This window comes from Tenrec ecaudatus, chromosome 9 (genome assembly GCF_050624435.1).
Source record: "Tenrec ecaudatus isolate mTenEca1 chromosome 9, mTenEca1.hap1, whole genome shotgun sequence".
Classification (NCBI taxonomy): domain Eukaryota; kingdom Metazoa; phylum Chordata; class Mammalia; order Afrosoricida; family Tenrecidae; genus Tenrec; species Tenrec ecaudatus.
In genome coordinates this window covers 19,589,546-19,612,344 of record NC_134538.1, presented here as the reverse complement: position 1 = coordinate 19,612,344, position 22,799 = coordinate 19,589,546, and the positions used below count along the sequence as shown (strand labels likewise).

At 41.0% G+C, this 22,799-nt stretch overlaps 1 long non-coding RNA gene across 3 annotated transcripts in view; it reads right to left on the bottom strand.

Moving 5' to 3' along the window:
- The window catches only part of LOC142456718 (uncharacterized), a 58,519-nt gene that overhangs the window by 12,181 nt on the left and 23,539 nt on the right, over window positions 1-22,799 (bottom strand). For 2 of the 3 annotated variants that reach the window (XR_012786090.1, XR_012786092.1), the window contains 2 exons: window positions 4,335-4,473; window positions 138-2,419 (listed from right to left, as the gene is read on the bottom strand). The exons of the other annotated variant lie outside the window; for it this stretch is intronic. This is a non-coding gene — a long non-coding RNA (uncharacterized LOC142456718). Of the gene's footprint in view, window positions 1-137; window positions 2,420-4,334; window positions 4,474-22,799 lie in introns of those variants that run through there. 3 annotated transcript variants of the gene reach the window in all.

Genomic DNA, 22,799 nt, shown 5'->3' with positions numbered 1-22,799 from the left:
TTCAACAGGTGAAAAATGTTGTCTATCACACTCTTAGTTAAGAAAGTGTTTATTAAGAGACCATGTGTTCACATTCTATTGAAAAAACAGAGTTGTTGGTTCTAGTTTGAATAATACAAAAAAGAAAATTACCTTTGCCATGTTCAGACTCAAATTCCAACATTCATTATAAACTGTATAGTAAATAGAAAATGTACACAGGACTCTTTAAAGACTTCAGGGTATATAATAAAATTCCCACAAAAGGATAGGGGCATTGGTCTGAAACCGAATTCGAAGTTGTCTCACATGTGACTGTCAGTAGGTTGAGAAATACCCACCTCAATATAAGAATTAGAAGAAATATAACCCAAACATGTATACATATGGTAAGAGGGGAAAAAACCCCAAAAACTAGGTTTTCTATATAAAAATCTATCGAGTGTGCCAGGCCTAAGAATGGCCTGCCATTTTGTCAAACTACAGTGAGCACAAAGGACCACGGAACCCATCGCCTATGTGATGCAGAGATAACAAGCCCAAAGAGGAACCCCACCTAAAATGAGGAGCACAAGAAATAGTTTATCATCTCTAGAAGAGGATTTAACAATTAGAACACCCAATGGCAATGCTGAACCTTTCTTGAAATGCACAATTGTTAATACAATTTCAGCCCAACATACCGCCCCCACCACCTCCTTCCCTCAGGATCATAGTCTTTCCAAAGATTGTGAAAAAAAGAAGACTTGTTATTTTTTAATTACATTTCTCAGTGACTATTTGAAACTCAAGGGGGATATGCTACTCGATCCTGAAGTGAGAATGTAACTTCAGAAATCTCACTTGGTGCGTGTTTTGCTCTTTAAAATGTCCTGTCTTGATAACGATTTTGTATATTCAACCACACGTTTGTGTTCTTCAAGTAGAACACTTTAAATAACTGAAGAATTAACCCTGGATTTTCCAAAAGGCCTGTTATTCCCTGAAGCCAGCATTATTAGAATTCCATCAAAATATGCATTAAATATTTATATTAAATGTGCCCACCCCCTCCCTTATGGTTCTTATAAAACTTTGTCAATTGTCCTCCTTTCATGGATTAAAAGTTCTTTGCTCTTCCCTGGCCTCCAAAGAATGATATGATTTACCTTTAAAATAGAGAGCCAAGAGGTCATTTCCTGACAATACTCAGAAAAAAAGCTCAAGGTTTTCTTTTCTATCACTTTTCAGCCAGTAATTAATACACATTTTCTCCTGTTATCACTGAAATTCTGGGAGTATATAGCGATAAAAATATATAAGTTTATTAGCTCAAAAATATTGGGTTAAATCTGGATAATTACAAGTTACTACTGAAAATGTTCTCTGAAGGAGATCGATTTAATAATAGCAAGGAAAAGCAACTATTCCTGGCAGGTATGGGGCACCTATCGGTAGGTCTCAGTGAACAACAGCTAATTACATTCCAACACTTCTGAACAATGCCAAGGGCAAGAATTTAAAAATAATTACTATACAATCCTCTTTAATAATTAGTCTACTTACATGAGCCTATAAACGAATGTTCACTTTGGATGAGGCAAGGTAAATGATTTCTAATGAAAGCTCTTTCTGCAATTATTATATTAGAAATAATTAAGATGAAAAAAATTATAAATGGGACCTAGTAAATGGCAAAATATATCCAAGGCAAAGTTTTATTACTTCGCAGTGTCTTTCAACTCAGGGCAGTCTACACGCGCTGCTAGAACGCTTAGACCGAGACAGTTTGAAGCATCCACTTGCTCTTATAAAAAATCCACACACGTGTTCTTCACAGGCTGAAGCTGGTACTGGTTTGCAGTGTCCAACAGAGACTGCGCGTTGTTGCGATTCACAGAGACCCTAGCAGTGTAAGCACTTTCCACCAGGTGCTCAATCATGTCAGGTCGGCGTCCTTGAGTTCTACTTCAAAGGACGTTGATTCCAGCGTGGCAGTTGTGAACATGACATTAAAAACTGACCACACGATGAGCAGGGATCTCGCTTTCCTGGACCACGAGTCACATCACACAGAGTATGCAATCTTCGCAGGTCATTCATGGCAGCCCTCCAACAATTCCCCTTCTTCCGGAGTGGCAGGTTTCTTCTTGGTCTTTCTCCTTTGCTCCGCGCCACCCTGGAGGCTGACATCCTCACTGAGCCTGCTGGGCTGGATTGAGTGGGGCCCACATCCTGCCTCAGCCTGGCTTCCGCCCAGAGCTCACAGGGCCTGGATACTGGCAGCATGCTGTGGTCCAGCTTCTGTTGGCTGAACGCTGAGGGCACACAGACTATGCTGGCAAAGGCTCGGCAGCTGGGGAAACACGAGGGCGGACCCCCAGCCCTCTCAGGAGCTCAGGGGCAACAGCGTGCCCTTGGCTGCATCCCGGGCAGAGGAGGAACAAGGCCGTGGCCATGCCTAGAAATCCCAAATCAAGACATTTTTAGTTAAGGAAGAAAAAAGGCTTCCCAAGAGAAGAAAGACAAATTCCTCGTTCCATAAAAAAAAGATGATCTTATGCATCAATGATTCTAAATATATCATAAATACTATAGCTGATAAACAGAAAAATGTTGTAGGCTATATTTCCGCACACAATATTAACTTGTACTTCAATCCCTACGCATTCACTGCTAATCACCATCTCCCAAATACGTGAACGTGCTGAGTGTCCTTACAACACACTGATAACTAGCTGAAAAGCCACTCATCCTCCAGAACTTCCACTAACACCCTGAGCATCGCCTGATGCTGACAACAAAGTTAACATGTGCCTAACAAATCCAATGACCATGCACACAAAACCTAGCCTAATGCCTTTATTCTAATTCTTAGAATCAGAGTCACCACCCGGACTATACTCTATCAACTTCATCCTAACGTTATGACCCTAAATCTCAAATTCACAAGCTACCCCTGAAAACTCGAATCCTTAAACAGTATCTCTACATCATTAGACCTTAACACATACACTCTTAGTCAACTCAAAACATAATCTGTTAGGCAGAAACCTTCTAAAAATGATGACGTTTAATTTGTCCAACAACCCCTGAATCTCAAATCATCACAATTAACTCCTACTTCTATCCTTTGATTCTTGTTCTTGAACCAGGAACTTTGATTAATCTCAGGACCTAGATTCCGATCTTAAGCTGAGACTCTGCCTCTAGCACACTAAAACCCTAAGCTAAGCACCGAACCTAGCACACCGAAAACTCATGCTGCTAATTATGTGTGTGGACCTGTCTTCTCTCCCAGTTTTCACCTAAATGTAAGGCACTGCGGTAGGAACACATGCAAAATTAGGAAACACAAACACATCTTCTGTTTTCAGGTAACTTTTACAGATGGTTCATGGAATTTAGCAAAATGAAGTGATATAAAAGTATGTAAATAGGACAGAAACATTATGACCAAGGTCTATCACAGGACTCTTGTGGTCTTCCACTCTACTGTGTCCTACCCTCAAGGACTTTTCTCTGCTATTAGACATATGCTGTGATGTCTTACCCAATAGCCAAGGTGATCAAGAGCTCAATTGTACTTATTCACTAATTTGCACATCATAATTTCACCTGGTTTCTGCCTCAAAGATGTAGCAAAACCTTGTTTAATGAAACAAATAAATTACTGGTTATTCTACCTTTGGTCCCCTCACTCCTCCTTTCCCAGGGACCCTCATGTCACTAGAGATGGAGGTAGTATCAAATTAAAAGTACTAATATTGGAACCATGATCTCCATTTTTCTCAACATTGGACTTTTTCCTCAGAATTAAGGGCTCAGAGGAAGATTTAATACACCCTTCTAACCTTAACATATTTGGGTCTCTGACTACTTGAGTTTCCAGGAAACCAACAACTGAACGTCACAAACACTTCAAGTAGGAGCTATAGCTTCGCCCCGTAAGCAAAAAGATGTTCATCCCAGGGACACCGTGTGGGTCCACTGCCAGGAACTCCCTTTCTCAGCACACTGGGGCTCTCCACTCATGGAGAAGTAAGTCCTGCAAGAGTCATTCCTGATAACAACAGTATGCCAACCCCATGCTGACTTAATCAGATAAATGCTGACCAGGCACCCTGGGCGTGTGGATATCTACATATACCCTGGAATGAAAGTGAGGCCCTGATGTGGACAAATCAGCAACTAAGAAGCCCTTAGTGGAGGTTTCAGAGTCAGGATGTTGGCACAGGCTACATATCTGTGAGCTCAACCCCAGGGGCTTCCGGAGGCAAAAGGCAATGTTCCTCCCTGAACCTGTCTTACATACCTACTGGCTGAGGGTTCCCGGCCTCTAATAGGTCCCCATGTCCAGACTCAGTTACTCTTACCTTCCAGGAAGCACAAAACATCCAAGCAAGAATGATCTAGTCTTTCCACACAGCACAGCCTGATCTGAAATCCACATCTGCCCCAATTTCGGCACCTTGAATTATCTGCCTCCAAGCTCACCTAGTTCCTGAGCAGAAGCTTGGAAATAAAGGAGGGAAGGTGAGAGACTGATTAAAGATTAATCACCTGTAAATATTTCAGCATCATTATTAAATCAATGTAATTTATCCTCCAGGTACCTTCCATATTTCGAATATCCATCCTTTGATAAGTCCAGAAAATCAGGGTTTCTCAAATTTCATAAGGCCATGACCCTTTAAGAGAGTTTCTCATGTGGTGGTGACCCCCAACCATAACATTATTTTTGTTGCTTCTTCATAAGTTCAATTTTGCTACTGTTATGCATCATGTCACCCCCATGAAAGGGTCGTTCAATCTCCAAAGGTGCCGCGACCCACAGGTTGCAAACCGCTGGTCCAGATGTAGGCAGAATAAACTCGAGGTGGATTGGGTGAAGTTGCTGTGGGAGATGTTCTTAGGAAACACTTGGCAGCCCTCGGAACACCTTGCACCCACAGACACACAGACGAACACACGAAAGTATCTAATATTAGCAAACAAGAACCTAACATGTACCCATAGAGAATTCAAAATCTGGGTGAAAGTAACAGACATGTATAAATATTTAACTAAAAATAAGGGCTCACCCAAAACCCTGAGCTTAGTATCGTGATCTGCACGTTTGTTGCATTATGAAATGTAATACTTGATGACAACTTTTTTTTCTGTTCATCTCAATTATCAGACAAGGTGTGTTTGTCAGTAAATGAACCCTTGTCAAACTTCATTGTTCAACCGTAACCACCCCTTACATTTTACATATTCTCTCCCCCCCCTCTCTCTGTTTTTTCTCTTTTCAGTGTGGACTGCTTAAATTTTTTCTCATTTGTAATTTATGAATTCTAAGAATGTATTATGTCATCGTTGCATGGCATAATTACCAATAAAATAAATTAATTATAAAGATTGTTTCACTTAGTTATATCCTTTTACTTATGTGTTTCTTACTTGGAGATATTAGAATGAATGGGATTAACAATAAATGGTCAGATATTTAAATCACCATTATTTGCAAAATGTGCCCGGGGACACAGAGAAGACTATAGGGCCGACCACAGCTTGAAACATGATGTCTCTTTGCTGGGGAACACATTGACAGAGGGACACATGGTGGGAAGTGAGCCTGGGCTGACCCCCACTTCCCTCCACAGTGGGATGAACAAGTAAGGGAACAGAACAGGTCAACAAAGGGAGCAAAGCCAAGCCATAAAGCGCCTGAGGAGCCCCCAAAATAGACTTCAGGCTAGGAGTCGTTGTATCCAGAATCCCCCAGGACCAGTGGGGAGAAAGTCATAATGGTCAGCAGACGGACTTGGGATTATGTATGCTTTTGGGGGGGCGGTGGGGTTGGCTAGTTTTCCCCCCCTCTTTTTATTCAATCTTTTTGTTTTTGTTTTGTCTCAGTTTTTGTTGTTTTGCCTACACATATAGGCATGGGAAGCAACTACACCAATGGTTCTGGAGGGTCTTGGGGGAGGAAGGGGGGGTGAGGGACTGGTGATCAAACATTTCCATAAATAGGGGATCAATTAGGCAATTAAAATCAACAATGAGCAAGACTTAGGGATTCTAGGAGTGTTGGAGCAGTAGCAATTTAGCTGAGAGGCATTACTAAGAGGCAGAAAAGGGGTGAGTGTGGTGGTGGGACACTAGAAAGGTAAAAGGAAATAGAGAAAAGATCTAGGAAGCAAAGCAAAGGATAGAGGTATAAACATAGGGATGTACATATATAGATATATTAATTCATAAAATAGAGGTATTGCCCTACGTACATACATTCATATGGCCATACATTGAAGAAGTAGATGGACTTTGGGCCTCTGCGCCAGCCCTCCCTCAACACAAGAGCACTTTGTTTTAACAACCTGGCATTTTCCCGTATGGTTATTTAAGTTTGAGTTAATTTGGTACAAATGTAACAATGTTTGTGAGAGAACACTTCATAATACATTCTATGAGACCAGTAATATTTGGATACCAGTGTCAGATAATGATACTTCAAGAAAACAGTAGACCAATATTAATAATTAAACTACATGAAAAAATTCTTTAAAATATTGGAAAGTGAATTTTAAATGTCGTCTGACTCAGTTCCCTATTAACTTGAACGTAAATAAAAATACAGTGGAACTGTATTAAATGGTCACGACACCATCAGGAACTGTATTAAATGGTCGCAGCATTAGGAAGGTTGAGAACCACTGAGTTAGATGGTTGGCTATACAAGTATATAGTTTTTCTAGCTATGTCCCCTTAACTTCGTCCAAATATTTAGGTGGGTTTCTCACCCGCCAATGTGAATGAGGCAAAGGAGTGCTGGCGGCATAGTGCTTACTGTTGGGCTGCTAACTGCAAGGTCAGCAGTTGGAAACCACCAATTTCTCCCCAGAGAAAGATGGGCTTTCTTCTCCCATGAGTGACATGGCTTTCTACTCTGCCACAGAGTTACAGTTTTGGAAAGCATGAGGGTTTCCTGTCATAAAGGCTCGCTTTGAGTCAGTGTCAACTTGATGGCAGTGAGTTTGGGGATTTTTTTGGTTTAAGATGATTGGGCAGATTGCCAAACAATAGACTGGTAACTTTGTGGTTTAGAGCTATGGAAATATTCTGTCTGAAACCTAACCTGAGGATTAGTCACATTGGAAATCATGTTGAGTCATTTCAGAGACAGAAATTAGGAACTCACTGCCATCAAAAAATAAGAGCCAGGAGGAGGGGCCTTTGGATCCTAGATTCTTGCATGGAAAGTCTTCAATCCAGAAGACAGAGAGCTGTGACACAAGAGATGACGTGAAGGGGAGAAGCAGCAACAGAGCCGTGGTGGCAGCAAAACCAAGAGAATGAGACGGCAGTGGGATTCCCAGGCCACAGAACAAGAGAGCGGAGTGCCTTTGGGCAGGAGGTGAGGAGGTGAAACGGGGTACATCTGAGTATTCTATGTTTACAGAGCAATTTTACTAATTTCTCAAATATTATCAACTTTGCATCCACATCCTACATATACAAAATTTTTTTTTAGAATAAAGTGGGAGTATTTAAGACCTCAAAGTTCTCAAGCTCCATTGAAGGTAAATATCTTCTTTTCACCAGACATCTAACTGAAGAGAGGAATATTTTATGAAGAACGTTCTTTACCAGTGTGTACTGTACTTCCAACCATAACCCTTGACCTATCTGGCTAAAGGGATCAAGCTGAATCATGCTCATAAAACATATATGCCACTCCAACCCATGAGGAGTTTTTCATCAAGTTTAACATGGTCCAATCCCCTTGCATCCTGGCTACTCTTTACAAAATCTATTGCGTGTGAAGAAATGCCTATGGTTGGGTAGACCATTTATGCAAAATAGTGTGGTAACTAGGGAAATTGTTGTACAGGTGGACAACAAGAGACACAGGGACACCAAGAGGACATCCTAGAAGTACCTTTGCCAAGACAGAGATCTCCTAAACAAGAAAACAAGCCAGGGGAATCCTTATTTGCTACTCGCTTAAGCTCTTGGGTTTAGATGTCCAATTTTAAATCCTTCGGGAAAGACTGCAGCCAAAGTCAAGGAATGGCAAAGGGTAGGTAGATGGGTGTTGCCAAGAACCAATGTGAGGGCAGAAGCTTAAAAGTACAAGATGGATCCAGGAAAGAGATGACTGATCAACCATTGTATCGTCTGGGCCTAGATTCTGGGTCCCAAGCTTTCTAGGTAATGCTGACTGATGACACACAACACACACTGTAGGAGTGGGCTTATTGGCTTGGGTTCAAGGATGTCCCATCCATAGGCTCAGGTGTGAGTGGCTATTTGTCTGTCAAGAGGAGTGTAAATCATTTATCACTCTACACTGAGGGGTCAGCAGCAAGACCAGAGGATCCAGCCAGAGAAAGTGATCTATTAAAGTTGAGTGGGTTTCAGGATGCTCGGGTCTATAATCAACTGAACCAAAATGAAATGCCATGAGAAACTTCAAGACTAACTTTAAGACAGATTTAAGTTGAAGATTCTGGCAGCCAGACACAAGAGTATTCATACAGTATGAATAAACACTTTATGTTTTTGTGTCTAAGTTCGTTATTGGGTGAAATATAACAATAATTGTGAGAGTACACTTACTAACATTTTCTATGAGACCAGTAATGACCTATTAACAAGGTCAGATAATGATAGTTCAAGAAAACTGTACACCAATATTGGTAATGGCTCTACATGAAAAAGTTCTTGAAAATATTGGGAATTGAGTCAGAAAACTCATTAAAATAATTACATATGATGATTAATGGGAATCTATCCAAGAATTGATTTGACATAAGAAAATAAGCATTGTAATATACCAATTAATGTAAAAAATTAATAATCTAAATAGACACATAAAACATATTAAACAAACTCAAAGGCTTTTTATGCTAAGAAAGAAACCTCTACAAATCTAACATAAATCAGATAGAGTTCAATCTGTTAATGTGCTAATATACATTCCTAAAAAGAAAAACTCAAAATGTCATACTTGAAAAAACATCACCCAATGTCAGTAAAGGACAAACATAAATGTCCACTTTTACCAGTGATATTAAAAATTTACTGTATGTTCTTACTAGAGCAATCAGATTAGCATTTTTAAGGAAGAAGAGGCTTCCAAAAAGAAATAAAAATTCCTCTAATCATATTTTAATGATCATATCCATAAAATATACACGGTATTCCATAAATAGCTAATAAATATTAAAATGTTGTAGGTTACATTTCAACATGCTGAAATAACTCGGTACTTAACTCACTAATTATTAATTGCTAGTCAGGAGGGTACGGGGAATGTGGGGGGAAGAAAGTGGGAACCTATCACAATGATCTACATATAACCCCCTCCCAGGGGGAGAGACAACAGAAAAGTGAGTGAAGGAAGACATCGGTCAGTGTAAGACATGAAAAAATAATAATTTACAAATTATCAAGTGTTCATGAGGGAGAGAAGGAGGGAATAAAAATGAGAAGCTGATAGCAAGGGCTCAAGTAGTAAAAATGCTTTGAGAATGATGATGCCAACAAATGTACAAATGTGCTTGACACAATGGATGGATGTGTGGATTGTGATAATAGTTGCACAAGCCCCAATAAAATTATTTAATTTAAAAAAAAGAAAATACAGCATGATCAAAAGTACAGCATTTATCTTACAGAAAAGGAAGTGCAAAATCATTTAGATTATAACCCTGAAACAGGATCCCACCCATTCTGTGATGAAAGTCATGGATTTAGGGTCTTGTAGTTTTCTGGAGTGTTGAAGGTTCTCAGGTACTGGTGAGTTAATGAACTAAAACAAGGAATTTGTGTGCACATTTTAGAGTGACTATATAAATACATATATAGACACACATGTATGTATATGATACTCACATATATTAAATTTACCATAGTGAATAAAGGGGGAAGTGCAGAGTGGAGACCCAAAGCCCTTTTGTCGGCCACTGGAGATCCCCTTGCAGAGGGGTCTAAGGGAGATGAGTCAGTCAGGGTGTGATATAGCACTGATGAATACAGCTTTCCTCAAGTTCCTAAATGCTTCCCCGCCCCCTCTTCTATCATGATCTGAATTCTACCTTGCAAGTGTGGATAGGGCAGAGGATGTACACTGGTGCAGATAGGAGCTGGAGGCACAGGGAATCCAGGGATGATGATACCTTCAAGACCAGGTGTGAGTGGCCATACTGGGAGGGTAGAGAGAGAGTGGGTTGGAAAAAGGGAACAGATTACAAGGATCTACATGTGACCTCCTCCCTGGGGACGGACAACAGAAAAGAAGGTGAAGGGAGATGTCAGACAGGGCAAGATTTGACAAATAGTAATTTTAAAATTATCAAGGGCAAACGCGGAAGGGGAAAAAAAAAAGAACCTGGTGCCAAGGGCTTAAGCAGAGAGCAAATGCTTTGAAAATTATGAGGGCAATGAATGTACAGATGCGCTTTACACAACTGATGTATGTATGGATTGTGATAAGAGTTGTATGAGCCCCTAATAAAACGTTAAAAAAAAAAAGATCGCTGAAGACATATGGGTGCATAAGCAAATGTGGCAAAGAAAGCTGATGGTGCCTGGCTATCAAAAGATATGGCATCTGGGGTCTTAAAGACTTGAAGGTAAACAAGCGGCCATCTAGTTCAGAAGCAACAAAGCCCACAATGAATTGGTGGGGGGGGCAATGCAGAGTGGAGACCCAAAGCCCATTTGTAGACCATTCGACATCCCTTACGGAAGGGTTTCGGGGAGGAGATGAGCCAGCCAGGGTGTGATGTAGCAACAATGAAACACACAAGTTTCCTCTAGTTCTTAAATGGTTCCTGCCCCCAAAACCCCCATCATGATCCCAATTCTACCTTGCAAATCTGGCTAGACCAGAGGATGTATACTGGTACAGATAGGAACTGGAAAAAGGGAATCCAGGGCGGATGATCCCTTCAGAACCAGTGCTGTAAGTGGCCATACTGGGTGGGTAGGTTGGAAAGGGGGAACCAATTACAAGGATCTACCCGTGACCTCCTCCCTGGGGGATGGACAACAGAAAAGGGGGTGAAGGGAGACATCAGACAGGGCAAGATATGACAAAATAATTAAAAAATTATCAAGGGCCCATGTGGGAGGAGGGAGTGGAGAGGGCGGGGAAAAATGAGGAGCTGATGCCAGGGGCTTAAGTAGAGGTGACGTTTTTGGAGAATGATGAGGGCAATGAATGTACAAATGTGCTTTACACAATGGATGTATGGATGGATTGTGATGAGTTGTATGAGGCCCTAATAAAACAATTAAAAAACGATTAAAATAATATCTGGAGGCATGGGACTTGGGTTTGAGCACTGCTGTGTGGCCTTGCTGCAAGACAGCAGTTCAAACCCACCAGCCCCTCCAAGGGAGAAAGTGTTTGTCTCCACAATATAGAGAGCCTTAGATGCCAGGGGCTCACGTGGAGAGCAAGTCTTGAGCATGATACAAATGTGTTTTACACAATTGATGTATGTATGGATTGTGATGTTGTATGAGCCCCCAATAAAATGATTTTTTTTAATTGTAAAAAAAAATATATTGGTCTTGATATCAATGTACATGTATGCACACAGGATGAATCTATCAGGCTTTCCCAGTCTTTGTATTCCTGATTTCCTGCATGATTTACACTGAAGTCATACAATGTGGCAGACATTTTGCTCAACCCTCCTGTCCAATTACTGCATCAGAGTTTATCCTATGGGCGTTCTAAAACATAAAAGAAAATGTAATTGGATACTGGAGGCACTACCAGTCATTAAAGGTATTCCCTAAATTCATATGTTCTCTGCTGTACAAATCCCCTATTGTCACGACTACTTTTTGGTTATTGGCCAGCCAACCAAACTACATTAGTTAGAATCCTAATGTAGTTTACTGACACAACAGAAGCCAAAAGTATTTGTCAAGTTATTAAAAGGCCAGAGCTTTTCTCCTGCATGAGATCAGTGTTATGTGATGACACATGACTCCCTGTGGAGAGCTTTCTCACCTTGACTGAATTTAAAGCTTTTTCAACGTTGTGTGTTTATGTCAAAAAACTTAGAAACACAGGCAAATCTTTACCCACACTCATGACAGCTAAATGATAACGAACCTACATGAAATAACTGATGTGACATGAGCTTAAAAAGTTTATGATTTAAAACTTTACACAGTAAATTGGTTTTCCATTCAACAATTCACACCTTGATTGCAGTCCCCAAGATGTACGAGCACTCTTCCCACTTCCACCCTCCCTGTGTTTTACCATCATTATTCAACCTTCTTTCCTGTTCCTTCTTGCTTTTTAAGAGTTTATCCATAAGCAAATGCTATCCTTTTGATCTGATATGGTTGATTGTTCTAAGGACTGAATACATCTCAGATGTTTCTCTTCCCCTCCAAGCCTGTATAATGTTTAGCTGAGCAGAGGAGTGAGTACATTTCCTGGAGTGAAGAGTCACTAAGGGACATAGTCTGGGGATGCCTGATCTAGTTTATGATTTGTGGTTTTGTTCCACTTTGTTCTCCCATTCAACTCATGCTTCTCTTTTGTGATCCCTTTCTTAGTAATTAGCAGGTGAAGCTAGGCACCGTCTACTTCTTATCTCAGGGTTGTGTAGGCTGAGGTTCGCTGTGGTGAAATGGTTCTCTGGATTAATTGTTCCTATACATCTTCTATCATCTTATTTTATAGTACTTTGGTGCTGTTTCTGGGGGTAACAATGAGCATGTAGATGGGGCGGGCACTACTGGCATCTGAGTGGGCAATGTACTGTTTGGTATAGCTGTGACCCAGAAAAAACAGGTTCAGCTCTTTCAGGCACTGACAGCTGGAAGAGCAATGAGGTGCCCTTGTGCCATGTGGAGGTCTGGAAGGCCCTGTTCCCACACTGATGAGCCATGTCAGTAGAGGAACAGCAATTCAGAGAATGGGTACCTGCCTGGTAAGTCACAATTGTCGGTTCCCATGCTTGATCCATGACAAATTCTAGCACCTCTTCATTTGTTTTGAAAACATGTTACACTAACCCGAATGAAAAGTTTTCTTGGAAATTTTCTCGTTTCATGAGACTTGACTTCTACATATCAGATTTTCCACACTGAATACATGCAAAGGACTGCTTTACTATGTGAAATCTCTGATGTGCTATAAGGAAATTCTTCAAGATATAACTTTACTACCTACACCATATATAAGGTTTTTCTCAGGTATCAATTCGTAGATGAGTTTTGAGATGTTTTCCGAATGAAGCCTTTGCCACATTCACCACATACATGAGGTTTCTCTCTGGTATGAGTTCGCTGATGATTAGTGAGAGTAGTCTTCCTGATCAAAGCTTTTCCACATTCATCACATACATGGGGTTTTTCTCCTGTGTGAAACGCCTGATGTGCTACAAGGGATTGCTTCTGGCTGAAAGCTTTACCACACTCATGACATACAAAGGGTTTTTCTCCTGTATGAGTTCGTAGATGACTTTTGAGAGGTGCTTTCTGAGTGAAGACTTTGCCACATTTACCACACACATGGGGTTTCTCTCTAGTATGTGTTCGATGATGAACAGTGAGGTCCTTCTTCCAGAAAAAGGCTTTGCCACAGTCTCTACATACATGGGGTTTCTCCCCAGTATGAGTTCACTGGTGATCAGTGAGAGCAGTCTTCGAGATAAAGGCTTTGCCACACTCACCACATAATGGGGTTTCTCTCCAGTATCAATTTGCTGATGATCAGTGTGAGCAGTCTTCCTGATAAAGGCTTTTGCCACATTCACCACATACAGGGGGTTTCTCTCCGGTATGAGTTCGCTGGTGATAAATGAAAGCACGCTTCCACATATAGGCTTTTCCTCATTCACCACATACATGGGGTTTTTCTCCTGTGTGAAACACCTGATGTGCTATAAGGCATTGCTTCTGGCTGAAAGCTTACCACACTCACGACATACATAGGGTTTTTCTCCTGCATGAGTTCGTAGATGACTCTTGAGACGTGCTTTCCGAATGAATGCTTTTCCACATTCACCACAGACATGGGGTTTCTCCCCAGTATGACTTTTCTGATCAATAGTGAGGTACTTCTTCCTAATAAAAGCTTTCTCACATTTAGTACAGACATGGGGTTTCTCTCTAGTATGAATTCGCTGATGAGCAGTGAGATCACTCTTCCTGGTGAAGCCTTTCCCACATTCACTGCATACACAGGGTGTCTGCGCCACATGCGTTTTCTGATGTTCCTTGAGGTGTGACATACTGTGATAAGCTTTAGTACATTCCAAGCATTTATATAGTTTTTGTCCTTTATGAGCTTTTTGATAATGTTCATTGAGTTTGAACATTTTATCTCATTTTTGCCCACACTGACTGCATTCATAGGTCTTATCTAGTATACATATGACCTGGTGCTCACAGAGCAAAGACTCCTCAATGAAGGTTGCCCCACATTTATCACCTGTGAGTTGTTTCTCAATTTAATCAGATTCCTGATGCTGAATCCACTGTAATTTCATGTGCCTGGGTTGTTCACACTCATGGAATTTCATGTCAGTACAAAATTTCTTCTGTTCAACATGGACAAAAGTTTTTTCATCTCCACTGAGCACAACTGACTTCTTTATTTTGTTGCTTCTGCTCTGATTTAATTTCAGAATGATTAAAAATGATTTTATAACTTCTTCATGAAAGCTAAACATCTCATAATTTTCCTTGAGAGGAAAATTATTTTTGTGCTGAGAAACAATAATTTCCAATATATTAAATTTATAGCACTGTTCTATCCATGTATCTTTCATGTTGCAAGTGTTCGAGCATATGATCACCATCTTTCTGGAGGACTATAAAAGAACAGAGCATTGAATCTTTCCATTATCTTGACTTACAATGGACCTCTTAAAATTTGCATTGATACAAGGTAAATCTGTAGTGACAACCCTCTTATATGAAATGTAAATAAAACACTATGTTTAAAGTTTATCCATTGAAAGAAATACAATCATGTAAACAATCCAAATTATAAAAACAGCTATTATAGAAACGACATTGGACATGAAAGTAATGAATGAACACAGATTTGGTATTTGCTTAAATAAGGCCATGAAAATATACAACAAATGTAATACAAACAAGACATTAAGACCAATAGACCAAAGGGGTAGTTAAGGCTTGCTAATTTTAATTGGTAGATGACAGATGTATTCATTCCATCAATCTTTATTGAGACACAACTAAGTACTACATACATAAAGTTGGGAATGTGAAAATGAAGAATGTTCTACTTGGGAGAAAACCATTTTTACAGGTGTATATGAAAGGTATTACGGTACACAAACGTATTCTTTATGTTCATGGAGCCTGTATTCTAGCTGACACCACCAGCTTTCAGTGCTGTCCTGTGGTGGTGGCTTGCATGTTGCCGTGATGCCAGAAGCAATGCCACCCAGTGTTTCAAATACAAGCAGGACCACCCATGGTGCATGGATCTTAGTGGAATCTCCAGAAATAGGGACTGCGAGGAATACCTGGTGACCTACTTCTGGAACATGAACCCCCCAGGTTTAATGGCAATGAAGTAACACTGAACAAGTACTAAATCCTCAAAGTGCATTCAACAGTGATGATGTGGGTGGAGGAGAGCTTTGGGAACTTGAAGTGGTTGACAGGTCATGACTGAAAAGAAAAAAATAGATGCAAACTGAGATTGTTAGTTTATTGTGCCAGCCTGACAGATAAACATGAGTGGGATTAATTGAAGGACAGAAAGATAAATGGCTTGGTGAGCCTCGCCTTTCTGGTCTCTCCCTCCTTTATCATCGGGCCAGTGTGCAGTTGCCTTGCTTGTTCTGTGCCTCCATTTATAAGCTACTCTACCTGTGGGACGCCTAGCCTGTGGACTGTTTCGCTGTATGTTGGGGTCCCTTTAAGACCACAAGATTGGAATTTACATCTCTTGAACTAGGGACTGACTGTTGGTGACCTGGAAGACAGTTGGTGACCTGCCTTACTGTTTGCTGCCTGTGCTGGGATAGCCTAGCTCTCTCTCTCTACAGAGGACTACCAGACGGCCCTCAAGACTTGAAGGACGGCTAGTGTCTCACAACTCTCTCACGGGAGTGAGTTGCACTGAGCCATTTGTACTGCTTTATAATTTAACTGTTCATTTCTTATTTATAAATATATACATAATTATCAACAATCTAGTTTTATCTCTCTAGAAAACCCTGTCTAACATACAAACATTCTCTAATAATTTGAAGGAGGAATAAATGAAGGATTATCGAGAACAATTGCAAGATGTCAAAACAAAATGAAATGTTTAAATATTGATGGTGTATGGCTTATTATACTTAAATAGACTGGAACTGGCCATTTTTAATGAGATAATCAAGTGGTTTATAAGGGTGAGATAGACAAATTCAAGAACACTCATGTCATATTCATCAGCAAAAAGTACATTGCAAGAATTCTCTGAAGTATAATTCTGTCTGTAGTAGGTTAGTATTCATATGCTTGCAGGTAAGACCAGTTACTACAAGTGTTATTTAAATTTTTGCACCAAGTGATAAAGCAAACATAAAATGTGGGATTTACCCCACAGCCAAACGGGCCCCTAGGAATAGCATGTGCATCAAGGAAGATAAAGCAGACAGCAAAAATGGGGTACGAGTGGCCTCATCTACGATGCCACAATAAGACAGCGAGGTCATTTAACAGTGAATTTATATAGTAGTAAGATGCGGAAGCCTCCAGAAGGCATAGACACACAGAATGGACAAGTGGGAATGTGGGAATATCCTGAATTCTTTTAGAATACTTCAAGATAAGTAGCAGGTTGTGGGAAACTTAGGACCAAGAAGAGGGTGGATGCAGACAAATTCTTTATTCTCAGAATTAAAGAAGACTGCAAAGCCAGGTATCTGGGAAGAGGGAGGCATTCATATTTGTAAGTTGGAAAAGAGTCCCTGTCACATTCTCCTAATTAAAAACCATGCCCACAATATCCCCTCATTATAGTGCTACCTTAATGATGCCTCATACAAGCACATGGCTTTAACTATAAGAGAAGACATGTTGTTATTGGCCTCCCTGCTCAGGGGACAGTTATTCCAGCCCCCACACCCCACCCCCACCTGCCCTGAGTACTTGCCTAAAATTGCGCAGCCAAGTACTTCAGGGACGTCCAGGGTAAAGATACTGCCTACCTTGCTAGGTACATAGGTGTCCTGGGGGTGGGGGGGGTGGGTGGGTAGGGGTTGGGGGTGGGGGGAGTTGTGCGGTTGCATGCCCCAGGACTTTATACCACTTTTACTCGAGTATAAGGCAACCCAAATAACACAAAAACTGAATAAAAATTGAGCTGAAAAACTCGGCATATACACAAGCATATATGGCAAATTGGTGAAAGAATACATTCTCTCTCTATCCTGCTCAGATTTGGCATCATGGAAGAGGTGAGTGCCTAAATACTTCTGACTGCCTTTTAATGTCTGCCCTTCAATTACACAACCGTCCCTTAGGACCCATCCAGAAGACATTTAAGAGACAAAAGGATAGTTGATTCCTTGAGTGATAGCAACAAAGGGAACCTGATTGCTTTTAAAGCTAGGCATCTTTTAGCTGAGTAGCAAGTTGTCAGTCACCTGTAGGAGCTGTACACTAACATCTTACTGGAGGGCAGTGTGGATAAAACGTTATCAGGAGATTGTGCATTATTGGCTCTAGCTTTATCCTTGGGGCTTGTGGAGGTTTTCTTCTAACACTAGCACTGATCTTCCAAGCCCTATGGTCAGGAGTATAGAGATAAGGCTGCTTACACTTTGATCCAGGTTCTGATTTCTACAATAAAGAAATTGAGGGTGGGGGATGAAGGGAAAAAAGGGGAGCTGATATCAAGGAATTCAAGAAGAAAATGTTTTGAAACTGTGGTAGCAATTGTACAGTACTGTTTGATGTGATTGAACTATGGACTGTTATGATATCTGTAAGATCTCCCAATAAAATGATTAAAGATATATATATATATATAATTTGCATAATTTTTGCAACTTGACATTGATCAACCATACAATCATGTGCACTGATGAATGTAAAATTTGGGAACATTATCAGTAATTGGAAAATGTGGCCTTAGTGACAGAAATGACACAAGTTAACCAACAAAATTTTGAGACTAATGATTTCACAACAAATTCCTTATTAACAACAGAAATGGAAACTACACATATAGATCTTTCTGAATGGAACAAATGAAAAGCAAATCAACCACATCGCTACAAAGAAATGCTGAGGAAGCTCATTAGTCAAAACAAGGCCAGGGGTTACCTGTGGAACTGATCATTAATTGCTCAAATGCAAGTTGAAGCTAGCCAAAGTACTTAGATCACAGAGCTTAGAGACTATCTAAAGAATAAACTTAAGGAATAAAAGACTGAGGACTGAACACTAATGACTGAGGAGCAGATAAGTTGTGGGATGACACCAAGGACATCATACACATGGAACCCAAAAGACTACTAAAAAGAAAATAAACAAAGACAGCAATATTGAATATACTATGCATTGTTTGAATAACAACAAAAAAATTAAGTGTTGGAATACACAGCCAAAGTATTCTTTAGAAACAGCAGGGCATCTTTCGGGTTTTGGACCTATTAAGAAGGTGTGGGCTTAAGGAAGCACACTGTATAGTAAGGAATATACATCAGACATGTGTTTAGTGAAAAAAGAAAACAGAAAGCAGGGTGTTAATAATGTCCTTTCCGCTTACAAAATTATTGGAGGAACAGGCAACTTAAAAAAAAAATCGAGAAGAGAGAGCCCGGAAGATGGCGACAGAGTGACACACACCAGAGGGACTCCGCAGAATCCAACCAAGGAGAGTTGCTCAGAGTGAAATTCAACACCACTGGATCGCAGGAGGTGCATCATAAAGATAAGTAGGCACAGATCCACAGGATCTTGAGGGGCTGGGGGCTTTTGGCTTACCTCAGTGGAAGCCAGCTGGGGCTCGACCCTAGTCCAGCTGCCCGATCTGCCCAAGCCGGGACCATTTGGAGCCTGTAGCAGGGCTTGGTCCCAGCACAGCCACAGTTTTCCCCTACCTGCCTCAGGGCAGGGACAGGACCCTTGCGGCTCCACTTGCAGGGATGGGGGTTCAACTACATTGTTGCTTCTGTTTGCTTCTCTGCTCTATATTCCCACACAGCCTTGGAGGGCTGCGCAGGGGCTTTTTCAAGGCACAGCCGCAGCCGCGCCGCATGGTCTGAGCAGGGACTAAACCCAAACCCCCACAGCTCCATAGGCAGGGATCAAGCTTCAGCTACACTGCAGCGTCTGTTAACATCTCTGCTCTCTGTCCCCCCCCACTTCTCTAGGGGCTGCTCAGAAGTTTTCTTGCGACCCTTCTCCTTCTTGGGGCTCAGCTGCAGACTACCGCTGGGGCTTGGGGCAGGGAGTAAGCCCTTTCAGATCCACAGGCAGGGAGTGGGATTCAGCTATATAGTTTCTTTTGCTTCCCTTGCTTCCCTGTACCCCTGCACAGTCTAGTCTCACTTTTTGATTTTTCTCCCCCCCACCCCTTGTTCCTGCCCTGCTCTCTCACACTCCATTGCGGACTTACGGGGCACTCCCATTGCCCTAGGGCATTTGCGCCTGGGTCACACCCAGCTAGGTGAGCTCCACCCTGCATAGATAGCCCAAGGCTAGGGAAAGGCCTGCTTGCTCTCCAGGGGATACTCCTCAGACTTCTCACCAGGGAGTTCCTGCCTGTGTACCTGGGGACATAAAGCAGCTCAGGCAACACTTATCAATATTCAAACCAATAGCGGGAACTTCAGCCCAGCCTCTGCATCACTGGGGCAGGCAGTAGACCTGGCATCTGGGGCACTCCCCTGATAGGGAAGCCATAGGAAGATAAAGTGGTAGGTTAATCCCTTAGCAAAATCAGCTGTAGGTTAATCCTGCAGCAAAATCAGCTGTAGGTTAATCCCATAGCAAAATCAGCTGTAGGCAGATCGAAGAAGCATTCCTATAAGTCTTCCAGAGAGAGACTAGAAAATGGCACCTGGTCCCTCAAAAACAACTCAACGCAAACAGCCATCACCCCCAACGACCTCAATGAAAAAACAGGAGAAACAAAAGACGAAGGCAGAAAATGTCCTGAACATAGCAACATACATAGAAGAATCAGACATTGGGATGCCATACAAAGAAACTCTCAGAATGCTGCTTGGAGCCGTGCAGGATATGAGGGAACAACACAGAAAAAGGATGAAATGATAGAGGAGATAAAAGACATACACCAAAGGGAAAAACAGGAGCTTAAGGAGCAGATAAGGAAAAACAATAGCAGAATCGTGTTCCTTGAGAATCGATTGGAGGAATCAGAGAACCGCATCAGTGTTGTGGAGGACAGCCAAGCAGACTTTAATAAACGTGAACAAAAATCTAATAAGAGCATCAGAGAAGCCGAAGAAAACCTAAGAGCTATGTCTGATGCTATGAAGTGGAACAACATTAGAATAATTGGCCTACCTGAGGAAGACACATCAAAGAAGTCATCTGCAACAATAGCGAGAGAATTCTTGGAGGAAAACTTCCCCAGCCTAATGAAAGAAAACCAAGCAACCATCCAGGAGACTGAAAGAACACCAGCATGACGGGACCCCAAGAAGAAATCACCAAGGCACATAATAGTTAAACTATCCAACTTTGAGGAAAAGGAGAAAATCATGAGAGCAGCTAGGGAAAAGCAAGCAATCACATATAAAGTTTCCCACATAAGGATATGCTCAGACCTATCAGCAGAAACTATGAAAAAAAGGAGAGTGGAGTAATATATTCCAAAAATTGAAAGAAAACAACGCAAATCCAAGAATACTCTACCCAGCCAAATTATCGATCAAGATCGATGGAGAAGTAAAAGTCTTCCCAGACAAGGAAAAACTCAAAAAATACGTTACAACAAACCCAGCCTTACAAAAGATCCTCGCCGACTCAGTATGGGCAGAAGAACAACACTCACCAAGCACAAATAAGAGACCAACACATAGAACAACCTCACCCAGAGCACAACAAAGAGAAAACAGACCCCAAGATAGCAATGGCTTAAGGATGGAAAGAAGTCAAGAATGATACACACACACTAATGAGAAAGGAAAGTAGGAAAACTCCCAACACAAAAGGTATAAAATGGCATCACAGAGCCCGCACATGGAGATAATAACCCTGAATATCAATGGCCTGAACTCAGGCATTAAAAGACTGAGACTAGCAGAATGGCTTAGAAAACACAACCCATCAATTTGCTGCCTACAGGAGACACATTTCAAGGCTACAGACAAAAATAGGCTGAGAATCAAAGGCTGGAGAAGGACCTACCAAGCAAACAGCAATACAAAAAAAGCAGGGGTTGCGATCTTATCTCGGATAAAATTGACCTCAAAGAGCAAACCATAAAAAGAGATAAGGAGGGACACTATATAATGCTCAAGGGAATGATAGACAATGAACCACTAAGCATTGTAAACATATATTCCCCGAATGAGAGACCAGCTCAATACGTCAACCAAACACTCCAAAAGATTAAGAAAGAAATCAGACTGGACAATTATACTGGGTGACTTCAACACACCACTCACTGAGAAAGATAGATCACAGGGAAAGAAACTCAACAAGGAGACTAGAGAGCTAAACTCCACAATTAGACAATTTGACCTAATAGATATTTACAGAGCTTTTCATCCAAATACAAAAAATTTCACTTTCAAGTCCCCATGGCACATATTCGAAGACAGACCACATGCTGGGGCATAAGGCAAATCTACATAAATTTAAGCACATTGAAATAATACAGACCTCTCTCTCTGATCACCTTGCCATGAGACTGGAAATCAACAAAAGGAAGACAAAGAAAATAAGAGCAAATAATTGGAGGATGAATAACTCTCTACTGCAAAAGGAGTGCATACTGGTCCAGATCAGAGACGAAATCAGGAAATTTCTAGAAACCAACGAAAATGAGCACACGACATACCAAAACTTATGGGACACAGCAAAGGCAGTCATCAGAGGAAGGTTCATAGAAATACAAGCACACCTAAGAAAAGAAAGAATCATGACGGATACACTGACACAAAATTTACAAAAACTAGAGCTGAGTCAGCAGGACAACCCTACTAATAGCAAAAGAAAAGAAACTATAAAAATCAGGGCTGAGATTCAGGAGAGGGAAAATAAAAAAACTATGGAAAAAATTAATATCGCTAAAAGTTGGTTCTTTGAAAGGAGAAACAGGATCGATAGACCATTGGCAAACCTAACCAAAGAAAGGAGGGAACAAATCTCAATAGCAAGAATAAGGGATGAAAGAGGGTCATTACAACAGACCATAATGAAATCAAAAGGATAGTTACACACAATACTATGAAGGATTGTACTCCAATGAATTCAACAATTTGGAAGACATGGACACATGCCTGGAAAAACAATCCCTCCCTAGACTCTCCTCGTTAGGCATCAAGAATCTCAACAGACCCATCGCAATAGAAGAAATAGAAAAGGTTATCAAGGGATTACCAACAAAAGAATCCCCTGGATCAGATGGATACACTGGAGAATTCTATGAAGCATTCAGGGAAGAACTAATACCAATCCTACACAAACTTTTCCAGAACATAGAAAAAGACGGCAAACTCCCAAACTCCTTCTATGAAGCTAGTATAACTCTGATACCCAAACCGGGCAAGGATCCCACAAGAATCGAGAACTACAGACAGATATCCCTAATGAACATTGATGCAAAAATCCTTAACAAAATACTAGCCAACAGAATACAAAAG